General features: G+C 33.6%; 1 long non-coding RNA gene across 2 annotated transcripts; it reads left to right on the top strand.

Annotated features, from left to right (window-relative positions):
- Positions 1–2811: 2811 nt before the first annotated feature.
- LOC135137190 (uncharacterized) lies at positions 2812–3216 on the top strand. 2 transcript variants are annotated; one of them, XR_010281781.1, is made up of 3 exons: positions 2812–2932; positions 2988–3076; positions 3134–3216. It is a non-coding gene; the product is annotated as an uncharacterized LOC135137190 (long non-coding RNA). The 2 variants fall into 2 exon arrangements; XR_010281780.1 differs by having other exon boundaries at positions 3128–3216.
- Positions 3217–27516: the final 24300 nt, after the last annotated feature.

Here is a 27516-nt window from a genome sequence, read left to right as displayed (position 1 = left end):
AGAGTAAATTTTTGAGTTTTGCGTGTCTTTGACCTTTGCGCCCATTTTGAAAAATAATATATACATATTTTCTGTTATTGTTGGTGGTTCAAAAAGTGTTTTGTGTAAGTTCATGGTGTTTGTCCTATTGTGAATTGTGATTATCGGTACTGCGATAAATTCAGAATAGTGTAAACTCAAATCCATAAGGTTGTAACCACTCCCTAGTGTAAATTTTAAAAAATTATTCAGTGTAAATCTGTTGTCTTTTAGTATACTGGTGACATATCTGGTGACCTGTCAATATAATGTCAATTCATTCATGTATTCGCGACACATGATTACGTTCGACTTCACTGCAATTCTTACACTCCTGCACAGGTTATTTCATAATTACCATTGTAACTTGTCGCAATATTGTAAAAATTTATAAACAATTTTCAATAAAAACAGGATAACCTGAGTCTTCATGGTAATTATGATACAAGAGCAACGATAAATAGAAACGTATTTTATCTTTCATCTGTAGAAAGAAGAATGCCACCTGCTGTAATTTAGACTTGCAGTCGATACGTTTACGAATTAAAAATATTGTGGTCACGAAAGAGATCAAATATTGGGCTGGTAAGAAAACAAGGTGAATTGATTTATTTATTGTTGCTGCTTCATAAAAATCACTTTACAGATGGGGAATAACAGAGATATTCAGAATTTGTTTAAATTATTGTACATGAGTATACGTGATAATTATATGTCTGGCTAACTATGATATGATATGACTCGAAGGACCAGCTCTCTCGACTGAAGTGATCAATCTCGCGAGCAACACCAAAATTGTCTATAATGGGTAATTAATTAGTCGCAACCGATGACCAATTTTTCATCAAAAAAATGGTACACCAACAAGTCTTTAATGTTATGTTTAATAACTCTAATATTTAGTACTACTTATTATTTACAAAATGTACAAGGAATTTGGTTGAAGGCGATAGGCCTGGCTATGCTCCTCCGTCCTGAGGATTTTAGTGGTAATAATGAACAAAATGTAACTTCACAAAATTCAGAGGCTAAAATAATAGGTATGTTGAAAATAATTTGACGGCTTATTTAAACTTACTGTTACAGGAGTGGTTAGAAACATTGGGAACACAGACCAAATAACCAAAGAGCAATTATTTTTCTGTTGTTAACTTTCTTAAATCTGAATCCCATGGATTTTAAATACTCAACGTAAAGTATTGAAACTTGCTGTATATTCTGGATGTTCTTTCGCAAAAATAAAGAAATCCTGAAGAGTAAAAAACTCATTTTTTTTGTTTTTGTCAAATATACGGTAGGTTAGATCTTCTTTAAATTCCAAATTTGAATACCACTGCGATTTTTGTTTTGGTTTCCACTTTGCTTCTTGTAACGGTTCTCCAGATTGGTGTTGGGTTATAATTTTGTGGGCTTGACATCGGGAACACTATGGAAAGGATAGGAATTAATGATAAGTTTACAGGGAAAGTATGCAGTGCTTGAATTTAATGAGGGACATTTAGTTGTATTGTGTAGGATATAAAGAGTGGGTATAAAACTTGAAAAGACAATGTTGTACTAAAAAGCGAGATATACACTCTCAACTTGAGGTAGTTAAAACTAAAAGTCCTTCGACAGACCACCATGTTGTAATAACATGAAAAAAGTTCCGAATGTCGATACGTTACTCTCATAGTATAGTACTCTCTTTCCATGGTATAAGAATAACTACATACTGAAAAGATTTTTACAAGCTTGAATTCAAGTTCTCGGGAGGATGCTTGGGGATAAGCAAGTTTCAATTCATTGTGGCAGTTGGCAAGTGCCATTTTCATCTGCTTATTTATCATAATATGCCGTGTTAGTACCATTTTTCAATGATATGGTTTAATAACAAACTGAGATATTTAAATAAAACTCTCTCGTGCGTAATTGTCAAATTTTGACACATGCGCCGTTACCAATCTGTTCATGTGAAAAACACCATTGGCTGTAATGCCAACCTTACAATTTAACGAGTGGTTACAACCTTATGGATTTAACTCAAGGTTAGTTAATAGAGAACAGGTTACCACATAAACGAGTATGTGGGCAAAATCGCTTACGGGGGAGGAGAGGTGTCAGCCCCATGTGACGTCAAAATGAGGTTGGTATTACTTGGGAATTTTTAGTAACTTGTAATTTTGAGTTGGTGTGACCGATCAGCTGATGCCTTTAATCTGTACGATCTGTACCGCTAATTCTGACGTTTGGTGTCAGTACTGCGACTCGTGTAACTCTATTTTGCCTCGTGTTTTATGTACCACCAAAGTATTTGCTCTGCGTAGTTTGTAGTTAGCTGTTTGATGTATGTAAATAAAAATTATTATAAAATTTTATGTATTTTTACTTACCAGTAGTGTTAATGTTTAGTTGTAATATTTTCACAAGTTTAATATTACAGTGAATTAAAGTGGTGTTTGCCTAACAATAAAAAAAATTAAATTTATTTGTGTTTAAGCTAAAAGAAAATGTTTTGATATATTACTAGAAAGGAAAAAGTAAACCAGTAAATGCAGATTTTCAGATTCTTTTGCATAAAAAAAATCAGTTAATAGTGTCGCATTTGTTATTTTCAAGTTCTACTGGCAGCAAAACATTTTTCTTGAGGTTTATTAAATTGTTCTTTACACAGGATTGAAATTTGCGAAGTAGAAGCGTTCACTTGATTAAAAGTTTCCGTTTTTAGTGCGTTACTCGAGTATTTAAAACGGGCAATTTTCGCGCCATTTGAGAGCCCCTTGTGACGTATCAATATGGCATCCCAATGTGACAACCTTATCTATTAAATGACTTTGGATTTAACTGTAGTAAATACCGTTTTGTTAAGAAAACAGCACTAAACCTACATAACCTCACTTCTACATGCAATGCAGAAAATGCAATTTCTCAACACGTAAGTATATTTAAGAGGTTTAATATTACTGAATATAAGCATATTATTAATGTAGAGACAAAATGATGAATGTCCGGGCGCAACCAAAAAAAAGAAGAAATCGAGTTAGAAATTGCGGGAGATACGCAGAAATTGGATGAATTGGTAAGCATTTATTATTATTATTATTAACTTACTAGTTAAGTTATAAACTAGTTTCAGACTGATAATAATGTTTATTTGTCAGGAAGAGAAGACGTAAAAAATATGTATGCAATTTTGAAGAAATTATTAATAATGAACCAAATTGCTTTCAAGTTTTCAAGGCAAGGAAAAAAATAAGCTCTCTTTTAGTGAACTCACAAAATAACAAGGCTACAATATGTCAAGTAATGTGATTTCTTAAAAACTACGAACTTTGTAAGTTAATTTAATTGTAGGTACCACACGGAAACGTCAAAAAAACGCCACAACTACTGAAATTTAAAAAATGGTGGGACCTCAGAAATTTAAAAAATGGTAAGACCTCATTAAGCGCAGACAAAAGCAAGAATGAATTCTCATCGAAAAAAACATGAGGTATGATTTTTTTTATTTTAATTAATTATATCGCTTTTCAATGAATTGGTTATAGAGCAAATAATTATTAATACATATTTTTGTATAACGATTGAAATGTAGCAGAAAATTGTTAATTCCATTGACAATGTATTTTTATTTCATTGTAAGTTGGCAGTGTAGTTTTATGTTTAAAAAATTTATATTGTGTTTCACATCAGGTGATTTTTTAAATTTATGGTCTGGTTGCCCATGAAGCTTATGCTAGCAGTTTCAGTTTCGCTGCTGACATAAGTGTCATGGGTAACTACAGCAGAAATAAAAAAAAATCACCTGGTACAAATTTTCAACGAATTGGTTCTAGGACAAATAATTTTTAAATGTATAAATATTGCCGCAACGTTTCAAATACACTGTTATTTCCAGTGACAATGTTTTTTTGTGTTTATTTAATAAATTTTATATTGTATTCCATGCAAGTTTTTTTATATCCATACCCCCTTTCATATGAAGAACATTTATTAAATGTTCTGAACTAAATAAGTATTAAACATTGAAAGTATTATGAGTGGATTTATTTTGATATCCTAAATTTTGTGATGGAATATAATCAGGATGGTCCACATCCGACAAATCTACAGGTTTACCTAAAAGAGCACCAATGTAGTAATTTGTTAGAAACTGTCAATCTAATAGGTAGGTACTGTACCTAAAATAAAATGATCCGAACAAATATAGGAATACTTTACTTTGGCTTCGTTAAATCCACTCGTTTCAAGGCTTTTAACCAAAGCTTCCGCCTTTTTCCCCATCCTGTATATATTTACCTTTATTGTTGCTAATTGCTGCGAAAGGAAAATAAAATTTGTCCGCATTTCTGGTGCTTTGATTCGCGCAACCCACAACAGCACAAAATTTAGGCATTTTCTCCTAAAATACAAAATATTATAATATTAAGATGCTAGTGTATTTAAAAAACATTGATGTACATTAACAAAGAATTAATTTGCAAAACAAATGATATAAGATGCAGCGACGTTAACCTGTACATCACATTGGAAAACATTATTTTTTAAGCATATTCAAACGTTATGGTGCGTTCTACAAATATCTACACAGTCTAGAAACTGTAACAAACTTACCAAACTATAAAAACACAGTTGACACACTCTCAAATTTAAATGAATTCCGAAAATATTAGCATTGACTCTTATGAGAAAACCGGCTAGTTGTCAAACGCTGCCATCTTGACGACCTCGGATAACGTCAGTGTATTTGGCTAATTCACATAAATTTATCATGCCAAGCTGATAGGGCAAGAAAAAGTATTTGCTGTCGTTTTACCTGGGGAAACCGAATCCAAATGTGCGCTTTGTTCATAATCTTTTGGGCAACACATTTTATAGTATAGGAAACTGCAAGCTGGCTAACTCCTATATCTTCGGCGACTCCAGTCTGAAAACCTGGACCGGCTGCATACCGCAAAAAAAATTTCATTTTTGTAAATGAGTCCAGACTGCCGCCTCTTGTTTCATTGCTGGTTCCAAGAAAATGTTCTGCCATCCACATCACATTTTCACTTGTAAAACGATATAATCGAATAAAATCCCGTTCAGGAGGGCTCTGTCTACGTTGTTTATAAGTTTTGCGAGTACGCACTTCGTAGTTGAACATTTTTCACAATTTTTTTAAGTCTTTGCTGTCGTAAGTACGTCAAATAGCATGCTTATATTATAAGTAGATACTAAATTCTGAAATATTTAGTGTTCGCCCTATGGTTTGCACCCTATTAGTTGCGCCGCATGTAGGCAACCAACTACACACGTAGTAAAACTCGCACGAATTCCAATAACTAAATGATCACGGAGCAAGAAGTGCCACGTTTAGGGGTATGTTTGTAATGGGGTGCCGGGCGCGAAGCGCCCTGACTTCACTAAAAACCCGACATTACACGTACGGGTGTTAGTAGTTAATAAATGGGGCTGACGTCACACTTGCTCCGGGTAAATCTTATGGACTTCCGGTCTACTGAAACGGTATCGCTCTCCTTGTCTAACACGTGGCGTTTTTGGATCCCTGTTTGTCGTCTCGCTCTCGCTTATTGTTGTAGTGGCGAGGTGTGTGTGGTGCGCGCGCAGGATGTAAGATGGCGCCACCGCTGTATCGCGCGGCGCTCTATTTTTATATTTATGAAAAAAGGTTTTTTCCTCGTCTTAATGCGGGAATCGAACGTCGTCTGATCTCGTGCTAACCTGACACCTCGACATATGCGACTATCGCAGCGACCCTGAATGGAGCGTATTGTCAATCGTATTTATGTGTGTGTTTGTCTGACCTCGAGTGGAGGAGGGGCCGCCGAGTCGGCCTTTTCCTGCAACCACTGTGTTAGGAAAATCAAGGGAATGACTCATTAAATACGGTCATAATTTATTAATGAAGCAACATATTTCAAATGAGCGTCCCCAAATTTTCTTAACACAAAGGGTGTGGCCGTATACAGGAAGTGTATGTGGTGTTTCTAAATTTCACATGCACCATTTATAATTTCTCATACAAATCAGAGAAAAAAAAAACATCTACAGCCTGACTGCGAAATATGTGTAAAAAAAAATGGGGAATAGCTCACGATACGAGTATGTCACTGTATAAAATTCACGGTTCTAAGTGGTAGCAGTGTCGAGAAAAAATTATTTGAAATTACATATAAATTGTTACACACGCCGCTGGTAGTGTTTCTTGACCTACATAATTACTACAATGAATGGCACACAGCGACGAAGTTTAAGAACCAAAAAACTAGTGCAAAAAGACGATAAAGACAGTCGTGTATCAGTTACTTGCCGTATCTGGGTGTGTTCGGTTGTGTTTGACAATGGTGAATTTTACAAATTCAGAGCGTGCCGACATGGTAATGCTGTATGGGGTGGCGGATGGGAACTCAAGCTTGGCCCGCGAATGTAATAATAATAATGATTTATTTAACGGTTAGACCAGTTACAAAAATGGAAAAATATATAAATAGATAACATAGACCAAGCAAAAAAAAAAACAAAATTAAAAACTAGTTGACAGTGTAGTCCCAATATTGCGCTTGAAAGAAGTGAGAGACACACCCACTATATCAATATCACTATATGCTAACGATAAACGCGATATACGACCAACAGGGCTATAAAATCTATAGCAGGTACGTGAAGAAAATAGGGCAAGCAGGTGGGTATGTGTGCCCCTTCTCTCGGGCACATGCAACTTAAATAATCTCAAAATATCAGGACAAACAATTAAGGAAGACAATATTTTAAATAGAAATATAAAATCAAACATCTTTCTCCTTACCTCTAATTGCAATAAACCCAAATAAGTCACAGTAATTAACATAAACAATATCACATTTAAAGCAAATAAATTTTACAAATCTCCTTTGAATTGACTCAAGCCTATTTACATGAATTCTAAAATAAGGCGACCAAATGACTGTACAGTATTCGAGATTAGATCGTATGAAAGCGTTAAACAACAACAACAATGTACGAATATTAGAGAAATCCGAGCACATCCGTATAATAAAGCCTAACAACTTAGATGTTTTGGACACAACATTATCAATATGGGCATTGAAGTTTAATTTGGAATCAAATATAACACCTAGATCAGAACATAAAGATACTTTTTTTAGGTAAGTATTAGACAAAGAATATTGATAATTAATTGAACAACGTTTTCGGCTAAAAGTAATAAATTTACATTTAGGAATATTCAGTTCCAATTTATTGTACTCACACCACATTTCAAAATTGTATAAATCAGCTTGAAGAGCGAGACAATCATTTAACGACCCTATACACTTACAAATTTTTACATCATCTGCAAAGAGAAGAATCTCAGTACTATGTATTACATTAACAATGTCATTAACAAATAAAGAAAACAACACGGGTCCAAGATGCGAACCCTGTGGAACACCAGAAACAGCTTCTATACATCTGGATTTAATCCCATTAATTAAAACAAATTGCTTACGATTAGACAAATATGATTTCAACCAAGACAAAAGAGGGTCATCAAATCCCAGCCAAGCAAGTTTAGCAATTAATAAATTAACATTTATCCTATCGAAAGCCTTCGACATGTCAGTGTACACACAATCAATTGAATAATCTAACTCCATGCTTTCAATAACATAGTTAGTGAAAACAAACAGATTTGTGACAGTCGAACGACCTTTACAAAACCGTGTTGGTTGTTAAAGATAATATTTTTAACCGCAAAAGATATAATATCAGTGACACAGGATTCAAATACCTTAGCTATAGGAGATCCAATATTAACAGGTCTATAATTTTCAACATCACTACGACTACCAGTTTTGTGAATAGGTGTAATATATGAAATTCTCCAAACTGATGGAACTTTTGATAGGAACAATGAATTATTAAAAAGAATATGTAGAGGAAGACTCAAGCTTTCGGCACATTTTTTAACAAAGATGGAAGGTATGCCATCAGGACTTCTTTTTGTTGAGGATTTCAACGCTCCTATTTTTATCAAGATGTTCTCAATCTCAATAGTAATTACATTTAAATCAACTGGATTAGGACAATTTTGATTGCATGCCCATTTGAAATTTGAGGAATTCTCATGACAATAAACTGATTCAAAATGCGTTGCAAATAAATCAGCAATAGTCTTGGGACAATTTCCCCAAGCATTTTTTAAGAACATGTTTGCTGGTAAGGAAGATAAATCCGTCTTAGATTTGACATATTTCCAAAACGCATTGGTATCATTTACAATATTATTCTCAATTTTACTTAAGTATCTTTTTTTGCATTCATCAAGAGCAGATTTACATTGAGATCTAAGTAAACTAAATTCTTCATAATCAGATGTAAGTTTGGAATTTTTATATTTTTTGTGTGCTAACTTTTTTTTTATAATCAGAATCCTGGTGGCATTATCAATCCACCTAGGAAAATTATCATGATGTGATTTAAATAACTTATAAGGCACATACTTAATTACAGCCGCATTAACAATAGAGTAAAACTGAAATATACATTCATCAATATCATTAATGTTCTTCAGAAAATCCCAACATATCTCATTAAAATGTGTATTTATTTCATCAAATGGTGCATTATTAAAGTCAAAAGCAAATTCGTAAGAATCGTCACTCATATTAGGCAAATAAATATCAGGAATGTCAATAACTAATGAGGGATGATGAACATCACAACACACAAGAGGAATGGCCTGACTGATTAAGAGATTACGATTGCAAAAACAAAGATCTAAAATTACATTACTACTATTTAGAATATGATTAAATTGTCCCAAATCGTTAAAACTGTAATTATCACAAATAAGCTCTTCAATTACAGACTTGACTTTATTCGGAATTAGATTATCACATTGATTATCACAGATCCACTCGATATTTGGAAGTTTAAAGTCACCAGCAATAAATATAATAGAATTAGGATAATGTTGAGCTAATGTGTTTAAACAGTCAATATGACTAGGATATAACTCAATGGGCGACTTTGGAGGAAAGTAAACTATTCCTAATATTAGGCTTACGTTATTGACTAAGCTCAACCCAAATTTCTTCCCGGTGACCGACATCAAGGAAACGTAAATGTCGACATGATGGTATACTTTTGTTCACTGCAATCAGCACTCCACCTCCTCTAGACTTGCAGGTAGTTTCATATGACCGATCTTGACGAAACACTACATAGCGGTTGTCAAATAACTCATTGTCACGGATGTTGTCGATAAGCCATGTTTCTGTTAGTGATATAACACTATAGTCATTACACATAACATTACTATAGAGTTCGTTTATTTTAGTTCTTAATCCACGCACATTTTGGTGGTAGATACTTAGGGAGTTATCGTTTCTTTGCGAACTTGACGAACATTTCTTTGAGGACCTGAGACTGACCCACTATGCTTTTGAAAAAATTTACGGACTGCCACACCAGAAGGCCAAAAAGACGGATCCATTAATTTTGAGTAAAATGATGCATCGACAGTGAGCTTGAAAGAGCTATAACTTTCAGGAAACTTAGAGACAAGCTGAGATAACTCACATTTAAAGCTTTCCTTAATGTCATCATTCAATAAGCTGAATTTACTACAAATGAATGATTTAATTTTTTCAGTTGATACCTTAGGATTAACTCTAGTGATATGGATATAAGCCTTGTCAACTCTTTTGGACGCCATGAATTCGCATTCAATATTATTTGTGCCATTTTCTAAAGCTATATTTCTAGCAGTACCAATTATCAGGTGGGTTTTCTGTTTTTTACGACGTTTCACTTGCTCCCAAGGAATGCCTTTTTCTGGAATATTAGAATCTTTAATTTTATTAGGATCTTCTTCAGTTTCAATGATACCGTCAATTTTACTTGAGTCCACTTCGAAAACAATTCTTCTCTTCTCAGGTGTTTTTATCGGTGTGACATTGTTCTCAAACAGATAATTGTTTTTCGCCATTAATTGATTAGGAATTTTTATAGGATAATGTGATTCTAAAAGACGAATGAGACCAATGTTTGATTCTGTTAGATCTCTCACTTGCTGCTGTAGTTCATAGACCTGATTCCTCAAGGATTGTGTTTCTTCTTGAATTGTTTTTACTTCCCGAGCGTAAGCAAAGGAAGTATTGTAATCGAGTCCGTCGGCCGACTCTCTACTTTTACGTTTTCTCGATCTTTCATGACCCCTAGAAGACGAAGAAATAGGTCTCCCATTTCCGTCTGTCTGCCCGTCTGTCCGTCTGTCCGTCCGTCTGTCCGTCCGTCTGTCCGTCCGTCTGTCCGTCCGTCCGTCCGTCTGTCCGTCTGCCGTCCCGGATTTTTATTAGACAGATAATCTCCGAAAGTACTCGACCCATTGTTGTGAAATTTTGTACTTATATTAAGAATATCATGTAGATGGTAAAACGCTAACCAAAATTTGTCTAATCATCCCCACCACTATTGCGATGACGTCACTTCAAAATTGTACATAGTAAATGGGTTTTCAATTGTATAAAATAACATAGTCCTACACATGTAGTTTACAACTCCGAATCGACTTTTCACCCGAAACGTCCAGATTTTTGAAAAAAAAATGAAAATTATAAAACAACATTTTGAAATTTAATTTTTAATCTGCTAACCAGAATGCTTTGAAATGTTGCAGATGTTTTAAGGCTATAAAGAGCATCATAAATCTTTAGTCAAAAAATATTTGCTTATCCCCTCCAAAAACTTGATGACGTCAGCTCGAAAGTTTGCCGAATAAATCATATCTAAAATGTACAAAATATGATGAGCCTGTACTTGTCATTTATCACTCCATTCATATTTTTTGGATTTGCATATACAGAGTGATTCAAAAAAATTAATGAATGCGTAAATATATTTTATTGATTTAATCAGGAATTACAAAACGGAATGCTCTGACATCTTGCAGATGTTTTAAGGTTATAAAGAGCATAATAAATGTTTAGTCAAAATATATTTGCTTATCCCCTCCAAAAACTTGATGACGTCAGCTCGAAAATTTGCCGAATAAATCATATCTAAAATGTACAAAATATGATCAGTCTGTACTTGTGATCTATCACTCCATTCATATTTTTTGGATTTGCATATACAGGGTGATTCAAGAAAATAAATGAAAGAGTAAATTTATTTTACTGATTTACTCAGGAACTACAAAACCGAATGCTTCGAAATCTTGAAGATATTTTAAAATTATCATAAGCATGGTAAATTTTTGATCAAAACGTATTTGGTCGTCCCCGCTAAAAAATTTATGACGTCACCACAAAATTTTGCTGAATAAATCCTATCTAAAATGTACAAAATATGGTGAGTCTCTTCTTGTGATTTATCATTCCATTCAAATTTTTTCGATTTGCATATACAGGGTGACTCAAAAAAATTGATGAATGCGTAAATTTATTTTATTGATTTAATCAGGAACTACAAAACCGAATGCTTTGAAATCTTGCAGATGTTTTAAGGTTATAAAGAGCATAATAAATTTTTAGTCAAAATATATTTGGTTATCTTCTACAAAAAACTGATGACGTCAGCTCAAAAGTTTGCCGAATAAATCGTATCTAAAATGTACAAAATATGATGAGTCTGTACTTGTGATTTATCATTCCATTCATATTTTTGGATTTGCATATGCAGGGTGACTCAAAAAAATTAATGAAGGCGTGAGTTTATTTTATCGATTTAATCAGGAATTACAAAACCGAATGCTTTGAAATCTTGGAAATATTTTATAGTTATTATAAGCATGGTAAACTTTTGTTCAAAATGTATTTGTTCATCCCTTCTAAAAAAATTGATGACGTCACCCTTAAATTTTGCTGAATAAATCCTATCTAAAATGCAAAAAATATGATGAGTTTGTACTTGTGATTTATCATTCCATTCATATTTTTTAGATTTTCTTAAGAGGTGGTTCAAAAAAATTAATGAAGTCAATTTATTTTATTGATTAAATTAAATGCAACACTTATTATTAGTATTACACCCCAACCAACCCAATTTGGTAGACACAAAATTTGTTAAAGGAAAAACTCGGTTGAAACATAAGGGTAGCACGCTTTTTTACATCGACTTTAACATTACAGACCTGCATTTGTTTTATGCGTTCACTTGGTTCCGCGAATGTGAAATAGACATGTTTATAATCAACCAATTGTGAATTTCACCGTCAAGAATTAAAATAAAACCCAATGTTTTATATAATAAGCGGAAATCGAAGCAATAAAACCGATGGTCGTTTTGTTTACAGTTTCTCTGTTTGACTCTCACGTATGCTGTTACGCTTGTCATCTTAAATTAAAAATGTTTATACATAAACGATTTTCAGTTGCCTTTCATATTACTAGACAGCGGATTTTTGTCGGGCTACGTCACAATTATAGGTGGTGACGCGCTGGATCGCCGGGACTCAGTAGCGGGTGATAGATAATCACTGAATTTAATCAGTACTAATTCCATAAATATAATTAACGATTTATTAATCAAACGGCTAAGTAAATGAGAACGGGAATTAACAGCAGAGTGCAATGAAACAGCGTTATTCTAATCTCAAATAAACGAAGTGCAGTCCGCAACCGCAATAAATTCGCATCCCGTACGAGCCGTACCGAGTTTGGCCTTGCCTAGCCCGACAGAAATCCGCTCTCTAGATATTACACACTGGCGCCGTTTACGTGAGTAAATTGTTTCGTTATTTTATTGATTATAAGAAATCAATATTCAAAACGACCCAATTCATTTTCCCGAAAATTTGGGAATACAATAATTTTATTCTTAGTATTACACTACATCTATCCCAACTGATATACGTGTCCTTGCAAAAATGTTGATGACGTCATCACAATTTTTTTTTAAATTCCCACTACAAAAATGTAATGAGAAAAAAAAACACAATAGGCATGCAGTCGTCAAGTTTCGGACAGCGAGGGAAGTACTGTCTAAACTCTTTAGACCAATTTTTTTCACAAGTTGCAGAAACTCATTTCTCGAAGATTCCATTTCAATGTCACCTTCACACAATGTGTCCTTTTCATGTACACAAAAAGGGTTTTTAACAATTATAGCTCTATTATAACAAGAAGGGTGAAAAACTGCTTTACACTTTTTACACGTAACACGATTTTTAACTGAACTACCACAATATTCACATTTAATAACTGGATCGACGGAACCAACAACCGTATCGCTAGCCATCATTCGTACGACGTAGATCGAACGCTTTCCAAATCGCGCGATTCCATGTGCGCAAACATTTACGTCAGTGGTACAGCATCTCCGAGATAATGGTACCTTCAACCTCAAACTCACGATCGTGGTCGTGATGGGACAGAAAGAAGAAATTGGATTTTCGCAGCTTGTACTGCACCCTACATTAAAAGTACACAGTCACAACCATACAGGGGCGGCTTGTCCTATGAGGCAGGTGAGGCAGTGCCTCACCAATGAATTTTGCGCCTTATTTGTATTTTTATTATTTTTTTCCGATACATTTCTGCCCATAATTTGTGTTTCTTTTCTAAAATTTAAAAAATAAATATGTTAAATTGTATTGTTAGACTGTTACTTTTATCTAGGTAGGTACTCACTGCTCCCTTAATTAAACAGCGCGCTCAACACTCGACACAACACGGATTTTCTGATGCGAATGCGAATGAGGCCAACTTGAGGCTTGCCTCTACAGTAGATGCAAAAATGACGTCCGTTAAAATGTAAGCAACCTGCAATACACTCATAAGCGCAATGAGTTGAAAAAAGATAAAATTGAGGCTAGCCTCATTTCCGTGCTTGCAATAATGATAGACGATAATATATGCGCGCGCAGCACGTGCGATTGTATCCACGGTGCAGTTGCAGGCGAATTCAAAATTAGGCAGTTGATTGTTTTGCGATAAATTTGTGTGTGAATAAATTGATTAAAAATTTCGGGAACAGAATTTTGTGTTAAGCGTGCCTACGGTTGCGTGTGACGAGTCAGTGCTTTGTGATTCTCATAGTTCGATTTCGGTATTCGAGATTTAAAATTACGAGTAAATTTTATTAAATCGGAATTTTTTTTGCGACAATGGCAGTTCCAGAATCCAGTAAGGTGCATGAACTCGGGTCCGAGGTAACTCTTAGGAATACGAATGATGTGGTAGACTTTTTGATAAATAATTGTGTTTTTTCTGCTCTCACCTACGATGATAAACTCTATGTTGTTAAGGAATTAAAACGGCCGGTTCCAGATTTGAGTAAATCGTTAATTAACGTACGCGTACGAGGAAAATCAAATCGAGCATTTAATAATACTTGGTATAAAAAGTACGACTGGCTTACTGGAAGTATACAGTTGAATAAATTATTTTGTTGGCCATGTATCTTATTTGCAAATAACAGCGAAAAAGTGTGGTGGAAAAATAGATTTACCGATCTTAAAAACTTGTCACGTGGTTTAGCACTGCACAACAAAAGTACAGAACATATTTCTTCAAACTGTAAATTGGCTCTTATGAGGAACAAAAACCAAAATATTGCTACGGTTTTAGATAGTGCACGCAAAATTGAAATTAAAACTTATAATCTTAAAGTTCGGGAAAACCGCCAAATTTTAAAAAGTTTAATTGACATTACAATGCATTTATGTATGCAAGAGTTACCGTTTCGAGGGCATGATGAATCAGAAAATTCTTCAAATCGTGGGAATTTTAAGGAACTCGTTACGTTAGTTAGTAAATTTAACCCCGATTTAAAAACTTTTTGGCAAAGGGACAATGATATTAGATCTGTTTCTTCTGGGACGTCAAAAACAATTCAAAATGAATTAATAGATTCTATTGCATTTGTTTTAAATAAGAAAATAGAAAATGAAATTTCAAAATCTTTATTTTTTTGTTGGCAGGTCGACGAAACCACAGATATCAATTGTCATTCACAATTATCTATTATTTTTCGTTATATACATGAGGGCCAACCTGTTGAGCGATTTATGGGATTTTTTGATGTAAGTTCCGGACGATCTGCGGAAGAACTATCTCAGCTTTTAGTAACTAAATTTGACAAATTTGATCTGAACACTAAATTAGTAGCTCAAACATATGATGGAGCAGCTGTAATGTCTGGCGAATTGAATGGACTGCTTTTGTGAAGGGGTTGTGACTTAGACACATATATTTCGATTTCCCGTTTATTTCACTGCCCACATAACAAAACTTACATGACAACTTTACACATGGCCATGATCACATGGCAACTTCTTCTCTACCTTGCACACATTCTCCTTCTTGTCTCTTCGTTGACTCCTCTATTTATCACTTCCTCGTAACGAGGGCAACTGACCATATTCTTACAAAATACAGAGGAGTCAGCGATTACAAAACATTTGGACAAGCAACCTAATTTAATATAGCTAACAAACTATGTCGAAATGAAATTATAATGCAACAATAACCTACTTTACTTTACAACACCTCCCCCCTAATTTTGAAAGTTGTACCTAGGGTTGGGATTGGTGCAACTTTCATCAACACCACCATTAGGGTTAGAATTATCACTATCCATATCTACCCTTCCTAGTTCCAATAAGGACCTACGAACAGCAGTAACTGGCTGCTACAGATTGTCATGCCTAGTCATGCTGCTTGTGGTCCTCTTACAAAAATTAATCTTCCGCAAAAAAATTATTACTGCTACAACAATTCCTAACAAATATAACACATACATTGAAAATATGTGCATTTTATGCGAATTTTGGTTATTCTCTAAATAATTAAGTTTTTGGTTACGTTTTAAATCGTCGATTTTTACGCTTATTGATTTCAATTTTTGAATATTATTTCTATGGATCACTAAAGGATTATATGACAACTCTGACAACTGGGAATTTCCAAATTCAGACATATTTATGTGAATTGAATCTGTAATATCTAATGGAGGAATCAAATTCGTGAAGATTTCGCTCGAGAAGAAATTTTGTGTATTTAGTATTAGTGATTTTGCGTAAGCGGTACAATTCGAATTTAATCTCAAAATGCCAGTATGATTTAATGAAAGAACATATCGTTGATCGGATGGTTTGCAGTTAACATTTATATACTCTTCTTTATTCGTAATTACCAACCACGAATTTGGAGAAGCCAATTGTATAAAAATGGTATTTGATAGCTTCATTACCCGTGTTTCACAAGATTTAGGTATCTTATCAACAGGAGTTAGTAAATTCGACTCACAACCCCCATGCATGTGCACTAAGTAGATAGGGTGTGATTGCTTACAAATGTAGTTGTTTGAAATTTTTAAGCATTCTTGAATTTCAGAATATTCGAAAAGAAAATAGTGTTGTCGTACAGGATCTATTATTAAATACGGCTTTTGTGGTTGAATAAAAATGAAATTCGACCCTGACAAGTGTATTGGAAGGCTTGACATTTTTAACAAATCGTAATTACGAGGATGAATCAGTGGAATAACTATTACAAAACAAAGTTTATCCTGATAAAAAAATACGTTAATGTGTATATTGTATAGTTATATGAATCTAGACCACCTGCGTGAATGAAAGTGCTGACGTATCAGTATAATATAACATGACTTATTATAAGGTAGGTCATGGAATCGAAACCTTGACCCTGCAACAATAATATTTACGTTTACAAAAATCTTAAATTTGAAATTTCAAAGAAATAGAAAAGAGATAGAAAAGTAAAGATATGTATCCTTTACTCAATACATTTTTTTAATCTATTTTTGTGAACTACTACCAATTTCTTGCCTATCCTAATAGTGCAATTCACATCGGAATCTATGGACACTACTTCATATGGCCCCTTATAAAGAGGTTGCAGTTTTTTCGTTTTACCGATTTTCTTTTCTTCGTTTACTAAATATACCTTGTCAGTAATTTTTAAATCAAGCTCCTTTATATATTTATCATAATATTGTTTAGACTTGACTTTACTATTTAATAAATTTTTGCGAGCAATTTCATTACTATGTTGCATTCTTGATTTTAGTTCATTATAGTAATCATCATAGCTATAAAACGTTTCGGGACTTCTAGTTATAGACGAAGGTAGTTTCGCTTTTCTACCATATAATAATTCAAAAGGAGAATAACTTGTCGAAGTATGCGGAGTGGTATTGAAACTAAATGTTGCATACGGCAAAAACTCATCCCAATTAGTCAAATCTTGATTTATAAAATTTCGCAAATATTCGACTAAAGTTCTATGAGATCTTTCTAAACTTCCGTTCGATTGCGGATGATAACTAGTACAACAAATATGTTTTATTTTTAAAATACTGCAAGTTGTTTTAAAGACTTCACTCATGAAATTACTTCCTTGATCCGTGACTACGTAATTTGGCAATCCGTACTGACAAATAATATGTGTGGTGAAGGCATGAGCTATTGTGTTTGCTTCTTGATTTGGTAACGGAATAGCTATAGAAAATTTGGTTAAGTCGTCGTGAAAAGTAAGTATGTATTTGTTTCCATTTTCGGACTGATTTAGAGGACCTACCACATCTAAAAATATTTTCTCAAAAGGAACTGATGAAGTTGTTGTTATGACCATTGGTAGTTTCGTACGTTTTGAACATTTATTTTTCTGACATTGTGAACATGACCTTATAAATTTCTGAATGTCTTTAAACATATTTTTCCATTTATAGTATTGTCTGATTCTGTTATAAGTTTTGTTCACACCTTCGTGACCTCCAGTGGGAGTCACGTGAAATTCTTTTAGTACTTCTTGCACTTCTTCAGGCGTCAGATTATTATGAACATTTTCATGATAGAGGCTAATGCTTACGTTTGTGTTTTTTAAAAATATATTTTATCATTGTTCTAACTGTATTGATCTGCAACTGTTCTGCTTTAAAATTTTTAGTAGTAGTAGCCAGTTGTGAAATACCTTTAGTCAAGCAAAAATCTTTCAAATTGAGCAAGGAATAAAACAAATCTTCGTAAGATGATTTATGAGCTTTAGTTTCTTTAGTAACAAGGTAAATAAAATATCGATCATCTGACTGTAAATAAGCTACGTTGTGTAATTGAGCTTGTTGAGATTTCAACTCATATTCGCTATTGTAATATTCCGTCTTATCAGAAAATTCACGATCTGTTACATAAAACAAATTAATTTCTTTAGGCACATCATCTAAACTTTGATCTGTATCAACAACGTTATCGTTAGTAACAGTACAATCCTCAATTTTTTTTAAAAAGTTCTTGTATAAATCACGTCTGACTGAAATTTGGTGAATTCGTGACAAGCTATCTGCTTTATTATTCTTACCGGGTTTATAAATAATTTTGTAATCATAATCTTCCAGTTTTAGTCTAAATCGTAAAAGACGAGATGAAGGATCTGAAACTGAAAACAAATAAACAAGTGGTTTGTGATCCGTCACAATGGTAAATTTCCTTCCCCATAAATAAGGTCTAAAATGTTGTACGGACCAGACAATGGCTAGTAATTCTCGTTCAATTGTGGAATAATTTCTTTCAGATTTATTTAGTGTACGACTAGCATAAGCAATTGGAAGATCGCTTCCCCAAGAACCTTGTGATAATATAGAACCTATAGCGAATTGACTTGCATCCGTTGTGAGAATAAATTCTTTATTAAAATCAGGAAATTGTAGTATAGGCGGACTTACTAATTTTTCTTTCAATTGTGAAAATGCATCTTCGCATAACGCATTCCATTCAAATTTGACACCTTTTTTCAAGAGATTATTAAGTGGTTGAACAATTTGAGAAAAGTTTTTGATGAAGCTTCGATAATACGATGCAAGACCTAAAAATGATTTTAACTCTTTTTCAGTTGTTGGAGTAGGAAATTTTAATACTGCGTCAATTTTTTTTGTATCGGGCCTTACCCCATCTTCAGAGATAATATGCCCAAGGTAGTTGATTTCTTTTCTCAAGAACAAACATTTACTAGGTTGAAGTTTTAAATTGTGCTGTCTAAGACGAGAAAAAATGTCTATCAATTTTGAATTATGATCTCGTAGAGAACTACCATAAATTATGACGTCGTCTAAGTAGACAAAACATTTTATTCCCTGGAGACCTACTAAAACATTATTCATTAATCTCTGAAAAGTAGCTGGAGCTCCTTTCAACCCCATTGGCATTCGACAATACTCATAGTGACCGTAAAAAGAAAAAGCTGTTAAACGTCTGCTTTTTTGTGAAATAGGAATTTGGTGGAATCCATGAGCAAGATCCACAACAGAAAAATATTTAGAATTCCCCAATTGGTCCAATATTTCTGTAATATTAGGCAATGGGTAAGCATCCGATTCAGTGATGTCATTCAGTTTCCTATAATCAACAACCAGTCGCCATTTTTTGCTTCCATCGGGACCTGGTTTTTTTGCAACAACTAGAATTGGAAAATTATAAGGAGAATGACTGTTTTGGATTATGCCATCGTCAAGCATTTTTTGAACTTGATTTTGCACTTCCTGCTTTTGACTCTCGGGCAACCGATATGGCTTTACAAATACAGGTTTGTCAGATATTATAGGTATTTCATGCTCCACTATATTTGTGTGTGTTAATTTGTCACCTTCTAAATAGAATAAATCATTAAACTCACGACAAATATTTAATATTGAATCGCGCTCTTCCGAATTCATGTGACTTGTATCAATCTGTTCCTCTAAAGATTGTATACGTTTTGACTCTAGGGTGGAAACAAAGTTAATAATTTGATAGTTATTTAAGTTTTCAAATTCGAGTTTTTCGGTATTTAATTCTAGAGGAGTTTCAGATGAATTTATTAGACTGATTTTACAAAATCCATTCTTTGGTTCTACAATGCAATTTCCGACATATAACCCTGGCAATATTTCTTTTTGTAAACAAATTTTTGAGTCATTAAAATTAACAGGTACTGACACCACGTACTCACAACGAGCTGGAATAATGAAAGTTTTATTTAGAACATTCGAATAATTTGTGATCGGTAAACAGATTTCTTTACCGTTGACTGATAATGATAACTTAGCACATCTCAAATTTATTATTGCATGATAAGCGGAAAGAAAATCATGACCTAGAATTCCATGAGCTGGCACAGGAAAATCATCTGCGACGATATGAAACGGATGTGTAAATGTAATTCCATTTACTTGAATTTTGCCTATTGCTACTCCAAGTGTCGTGACAAGATTTTCGTTAACACCTTTTAACAAATTTTTTTGATTAGTATTTACAAGAGCATCATCATTAACCTCGCATAATCTTAAAATTGAAATTTCTGAACCAGAGTCAAGTAACAAATTTGCTGATTCACCGTTATACGACAATTGCAATGGTAATTGCACGCTAAGCAGATTGGGATTTTTCAATGATGTAGTGAAAACTCTAGAATCATTATTTTTTGAACTATGAGATATTTGAAATTGTTTATCTAGGCAGTTTTGAGGTTTCGGACCGGAGTTTCGCTGCCTGTCGATGTACTCGGTCCTTGCCCGTTTCCCGAATACGAGTTTCGATTGTTAAAATAAGAATTCTGGCTTTTGTCAGCAGTGTTATATGAAATGTTTTGGTAATTTGATCGCTTAGCATTATTATATTGACGTTTACGACAGTTGTCTATAGTATGACCCACATTCTTACAATATGCACAGCTAATGTTTATATTGTTAACCTTGACTTCTCGCTTGTGTGCAGATCTAGCAAAATTTTGAAAGTCGGGCAATTTATTTGATTCTGAAGCTTTATTCGAATAACACTGATTCGCCTTGTGATTAGATTTGCCACATTTGTAACATCTGATGAAATTATTCATTTTAGGGTAACTAGAATTTACGTGTCCAATACACTTTAAGGTGCGCTCTTCTTCGCAGGCTGCTTCAATTGCGGCAGTAAGATCATCAAACCTACTCGCTTTAATTACAAATTTTAAAGAAGGGACCAATCCTTCGACAAAAGCTTTTAGAGCCGATTTTTTGTTTAAATTTTTAATAATAGGTGCTGCTGCCTCACCTTCACTTCGTACACATGCATCGGTTAAATCCTGACATAAACGTTCAATTTTGTTAGCAAAAGACCTAACATCTTCATTTGGTTTTTGACGTGTACTTAATAATTCTAGCTGAATTTGAGCTATTGTTCTTGTCTCTAAAAACTGATTTTGAATTGCTGGTTTCAAAATTTCCCAGTTATCAAACTCGCCATATTTAACAATTTCATAAGCTAATCCTGATAATTTTGTTTTTACAACACTTAGAAAACTATCTTTTTCTGCACGCGTCGTAGCTGTATTATATACAATATCACAACAACTTAGAAATTTATGCAACTCTCGACGTTCGCCACTAAATTCGGGAATCATTTTTAACGCTATCTCGATTTGAAAAGGCATGATTTCGTCAAATAAATACTTCAAGTCTACAAGAAATTGATCATTCATAAAAAATTCGAACTTACAATGTATAGCGATAGAAGAATCCTGTGATTTGATGTGTTAACGCAATATACACGCACTTTGCTCTGCTTTTTTTTCACACACTCACTCACTAGATGCAATCCAACGACGTAGAATTTCTTGATTTCCTTCCGGGACTGGATTCGAAAATATGTACCACAACCACCAACGCTCTCTTCTGAGGACCAGAGACCACAAACTCTCCTTGGAAGACCAAAGACCACTCGCTTTCTTTGAAGGACCAGAGACTTACTTACGCAATCTCTTCAGGACCACAGACTTCAAGCAATCTCTTCAAGAAACGGAGACTTAAGGCAATCTCTTCAAGAACCTCTTTTTTTCAACGAAAACCCCACACACCTGACACCACTTTTATGTTGTGAAGGGGTTGTGACTTAGACAAATATATTTCGATTTCCCGTTTATTTCACTGCCCACATAACAAAACTTACATGACAACTTTACACATGGCCATGATCACATGGCAACTTCTTCTCTACCTTGCACACATTCTCCTTCTTGTCTCTTCGTTGACTCCTCTATTTATCACTTCCTCGTAACGAGGGCAACTGACCATATTCTTACAAAATACAGAGGAGTCAGCGATTACAAAACATTTGGACAAGCAACCTAATTTAATATAGCTAACAAACTATGTCGAAATGAAATTATAATGCAACAATAACCTACTTTACTTTACAACACTGCAATCAAAAATTAAATCTGTTGCACCACAAGCATTGTTCACTCATTGTTACGCACATGCTTTTAATTTGGTTTTGAGTGGAGCCTGTAGTTCAGTACAGTCAATTAGAGTTTTCTTTGCAACTTTGTCAGGATTTTCCTCATATTTTTCAAAATCTACGAAGCGCACCCATGTCTTGGACGAAATTTGTGGCCGGCGACTGCCCACTAATGTAACAACTCGCTGGAATTTCACTTCTCGTGCCGTTTTAACTCTGTTGTTTTTGGTTTTATTATAAATAGTCGTGAATTTGACGATGCTTTTATAAGAGGAGCGGTGGGTTTAAAAGGATTTCTGGAAAATTACCAAAATGTATTTTTTTTAGAAACTTTTGTATTCATTTTTCAACAGACCGATACCGTCTTTTCTATTTTACAAAGTAAATTTACAGATATTCTCAGAGCCAGGAATTTGTTGTTAACAACATTAGAGAAATTACGAGAATTTAGAAGCAGTGACAATTTTTTTAACAAAATTTATGAGAAACTTGACATTGATAATTTACCGCCCAAACGTCGCAAAGGGAATGAAATAAACGATAAACAGCAGCAACTTAAGGTAAATCTTTTTCGAAATTCTTGATATTATAATTAATCAAATACAAATTAGATTTTTTGACATAGAAAAATTACATTTTTTTGATTTGCTTAATGTTTCTAAATTTTCATTTTTTGCTAAACACTTTCCCGATCAACTCCTAAAAACGCTTACACAACAATATCATTTTTTCGACATGAGTCAGTTAAAAAACGTATTGATTGTTTTATCCAATAATAATATTGTAGACAATTGTACTACTCCTACTGAAATGTTAGCTTTTTTCCACGAGAATCACCTTCAGTCCTGCATGCCACAACTTTTCAAATTATTTTGTGTCGCTGTTGTCTTGCCACTAACATCTGCTTCCACAGAAAGGAGTTTTTCGGCATTAAAAAGGATAAAAACTTATATAAGAAACACCACTGGGCAGGCGCGATTAAGTAACATGGCCAAAATTGCAATTGAAAGGGAATTTATAAAATCTCAAGATAATAACTTCACAGAAGAAGTAATAGATCATTTCGTGGAACAAAAAAATCGCAGAATTCCCTTGATCTTTAAAAAGTTTCAAAATAGATCCACGGTATTTATCAATTTTTTTTCGTTTTGTTTTTTATTATAAATCATCATATTAGATTTATTTTATGTTGTATTTGTTTTTTATTTAGAGTTTATTTTAATTTTGCTTTTTGTTAGAATTTATATTTAGTTTCTCCTGACTATGTTTTCCTTTCCTTTTGTCCTGTCATTCCCATCCTTTCCTGGCAAGAGTTCTCTACACCTTAACATTGGTTCTTGATGGACAGTTAAATGAGTTTACAAATTTGTTTAACGGACTAAGTAGAGTCTATTTAAGTATCCTTACATTATTTATATTTTGGAGCGTTTTGTGCTTTGCCTCATCAACTTTTCAAGTCATGAGCCGCCCCTGCGAACCATACCATGTTGACAAAGTGCACGGTTTGGAGTCCACTGATTGTCCACGTTGAGTAACTCACTTTTTGTCCGATAGAACTTCACATAGTCGTCAACAAGTACGATTTTAAGAGACGGTTTTCGTGTATTGGTTGGATGAAACAATTCGTTTGTGGAAATCAACAGTGTCCAGAAATTATCGAAGAGCTTCAACAAGTGAAAGTGGCAGCCGCTACTCCGGTGTTTTTTTACCTATCAACAAACCTCTTGCGACGCTCTGACGCTTGAATTGCTAGTCAAGGACAACATTTTCAACATTTCTTGTAAAAAGGTAGTAGCATTCTAAGTTGCTATTATTTCTGTTCCAATAAACAATGTAAAATCGTTGTGACAAGGACCAAACATCCGTCAGAGTCAAAATTACCAAAAAACTTTCACACTGACCTTTAACACGACGAATGAGTAAATGAATGAACGAATGATAAGCAGCAAAAAGTCGGTTTTACTTTTAATTGAAACTGAACGTGTTTAGATCGTTTTTATTCGAACGTTTTTCCAACTCTGTTTACAAGGTGGCTCAGTGCCTTCGTATCGAGGGTGGTTCGTGGGGGTTTTGCCCCATTCGATTTTTAATTTATTTTTTATATATTTCGGCACTACTAGGGTGGGGGATGCCGTGGTTAAAATATTTGCACATATTTCAGTCACCCTGTATATATCGTTTATTGTCCGATGAATCGAGTGCTTTTTTATGAATTTTTATGGTAAAAACTTGGTGGTTTTTCGACTACAAGTGCAATTCTGATTTACTTCATTAAATAAACATTTATAAAAGTCATCAAACGTAATATGCTTTATGGCTGTTTTACCAACACCTTTAAGCTTTCAAACGCTACTATCTTTTCCATCGATTTTGAAGCCGTACACTTTTGATTTAAGCGATACAAATTCGGTCATTATTTTACCACATAGTTCATCTTTAAATTTTCCTGGTACTTTTTTATTTACTTGTGGAAAACCCCACTGATTATCAACAGATTTAATGTCCCTCGGCCAGCATCGAGATATGTTAACACCTTTCATATCTGCACCGCCCGAACTAACATCCTTCGTCGTTCGCCAATTACTACAATGTGTCGATGTGCAGATAGATATGTAGCTGATATATTTTATTCAAAATAGTTTATACTTGGAATTATGTTTTTGTTATTGTTATAATTTTTATGTTGGTTATTCATGTAAATAATTATTTAGATTTGTCCTGTCATTAGGGTAACCTGTTGGACAATAAATTATTATTATTATTATTATTAACAGGCAAATCTGAAGTGTCAAATAACAAAGATGCGTAATCGAGAATTATATGATAAATATCGGTTGTATCTTCTTTACGTAAAGTTGTAAATTCGTAAATGAAACTGTCGGTATCCATATATAATAATTTGGAAGTGAACCAATTTGATAGGTCTTTTTTGACAAAATTATAATGAAAATCGTACATTTTTGATAATTCTAAAATTGTAAATACCACGTAAATCGGCTTCTCGAAATTTATAGTTGTTTTATTCAATTCAACAATAACCAAATCTTCGTTTATAATTTGCGACCACTTAAATTCTGGCAAAGAGATATATTTTCTAGCGGTAATCCATTTGTTTGCTAGTTTTACTTTACGTTTCTTTCGATCGTTTTCCAGTGTTTTACCATAATTGGGATTTATCATCAGTTTAAAAAAGTCTTTTTCAAAAACAGATTTAGCTTGCATTCGTAAATCAGTATTGAACATTATATATGGCTTTAACCAAGGTTTTTGTGAGAATTCTAAAACACGGTGTATTTTTATCACTTTCAGACCGTAATGCACTGTTTGTCTTAAGGTCTCAAGATGAATTACGTATTTAGTTTTATCGCATAATGTGCATAATAATTTCTCTGAATTATCTTGCGAATTAAGAGGCATCTGATATTCACAATAAAATGGTAATTGTTCATGTAAATCATGAAGGGACTGCCAATATTCCAAATCAACTTCTAAAATACAACATTTATCAGCAGTGTTTGCATAGCATGTATTTATGTCTAGATAGTTCTGCGGATAGGCATCAGTACGTTCATAATTACCATCTTTACAGGGATAAAGACTTGCAAGTACCGACCATACAAAACAAAGGCGATCAGTATTCATTATATTAATAATGCCTCCTTTCTTTTTATCACGCTTTTATTAGCTTGGGTTGTATGTAACGGAATCTTTGAGCTTAATTTTCATCGGTTTCTAAAAGTCTGATCATCTTGAAACTTTGCACACGTCTCAAGGATCGATGACAATGCAATAATTTGATAACAGTTTCCCATTATCCTTATTAGGAGCGCCAGGATTTATAAATTCTTTTATGGATCCTGTGTAGTGGAGTAAAAGAGATAAAGCTAGCGCGCGATCTGCGCATGCCTGTAGTATCTGGTTTACTCTTCGTTGTAATTATAGTCTTGATTAAAATACAAATAACGGATATTAAATGAAAAAAACAAGAACGGACTTTTAATTAACTAAACGTGTGCAAAAATGGGTGATCGCATCTTAATTGTGTCAGTATATACCACGGTTATCTCTCTCCGTGTCGATTATACCGATCTATACCGATTATTTCTGTTTCAAGGACAATTTCTGCGTAGCTTTGGTTTTACAGTCGGTAAAGAAGGAATTAATTATAATTAAAACATATCTAATCATGAATTCTCACCAACTTAAATAAAGATAACAAATTTTGATTCAGAAATACAAACATGGAGGAAAATTAACCATTTGGGGGGTAAAACTAACCACAATGATGAATTGTGTCCCGTTGGTCCGTGAGGGCGATTGATTTCGAACTAATTCCCGTTGATCGATCATACGGAGACCATTGAGTGGTTCTTTCTAGAAAAATCTAAATAAGTAATTAATTCCCCAATTTATGAATTTGTCGCAGACTAAAAAATGAAAAATAAATAATAGTTTAAAAAACTAAAAAAACACGCTTTTATTGCTAATCGAACTAAAAACTAGAAAATAATTTTTAATGACAGAGTTTAATATTACAGTAGTAGAAGATCAAACAATCAATCATAATAAATCACCTCAAATTAAAATTATAATAAAATTTATGTTATTAACAGAATAATTCAATTCAGAGTAAAAAGCGTGGGGTGCTTGATATTTTAAATATTACAATCATTCTATTGGCAACTATCTATGAGAGGATAGTTATGAACCGCAGTAAAATGCACCCCACGCTTTTTACTCTGAATTGAATTATTCTGTTAATAACTTAAATTTTATTATAATTTTAATTTGAGGTGATTTATTATGATTGATTGTTTGATCTTCTACTACTGTAATATTAAACTCTGTCATTAAAAATTATTTTCTAGTTTTTAGTTCGATTAGCAATAAAAGCGTGTTTTTTTAGTTTTTTAAACTATTATTTATTCAATTCTGTTGGCAACGGTATGTAGATTCGGCCGTTTATTGGAGTATACTTGTTGAACGCAACCATTAGCTGACATATTTTCCGTAGAGTCCATCCAGATTTAGATTCGGCGAATTCTTCCATCTGTAATATTACCATACCTTGTTATTAAGTGAAAAAAAAAATCTAAATAACTTACTTTGGTTTGAATAATTCCAGCTAAGTCGTCAATAGATTTCTGAATGTCGGTCGATAATAAAATCATAGTGTTGGGTGTGTTAAAATACTTCAGGGACACTTCTCCTGTCGATGCAATTATGTATTCACAGGACATCTCGAAATTTAGTTTAATCGCTGTCATCTTTTTGAGAATATTTGTGATTTTTAAAAAAATTAACGGGCTGGCGTCGTGAAA

Source organism: Zophobas morio, unplaced genomic scaffold (assembly GCF_036711695.1).
Source record: "Zophobas morio isolate AGI-343-1 ecotype UQ-CSIRO unplaced genomic scaffold, CSIRO_AGI_Zmor_V1 ptg000029l, whole genome shotgun sequence".
NCBI lineage: Eukaryota > Metazoa > Arthropoda > Insecta > Coleoptera > Tenebrionidae > Zophobas > Zophobas morio.
The sequence above is the reverse complement of the archived record's forward strand: the minus strand, read 5'-3'. Positions and strand labels throughout refer to the sequence as shown.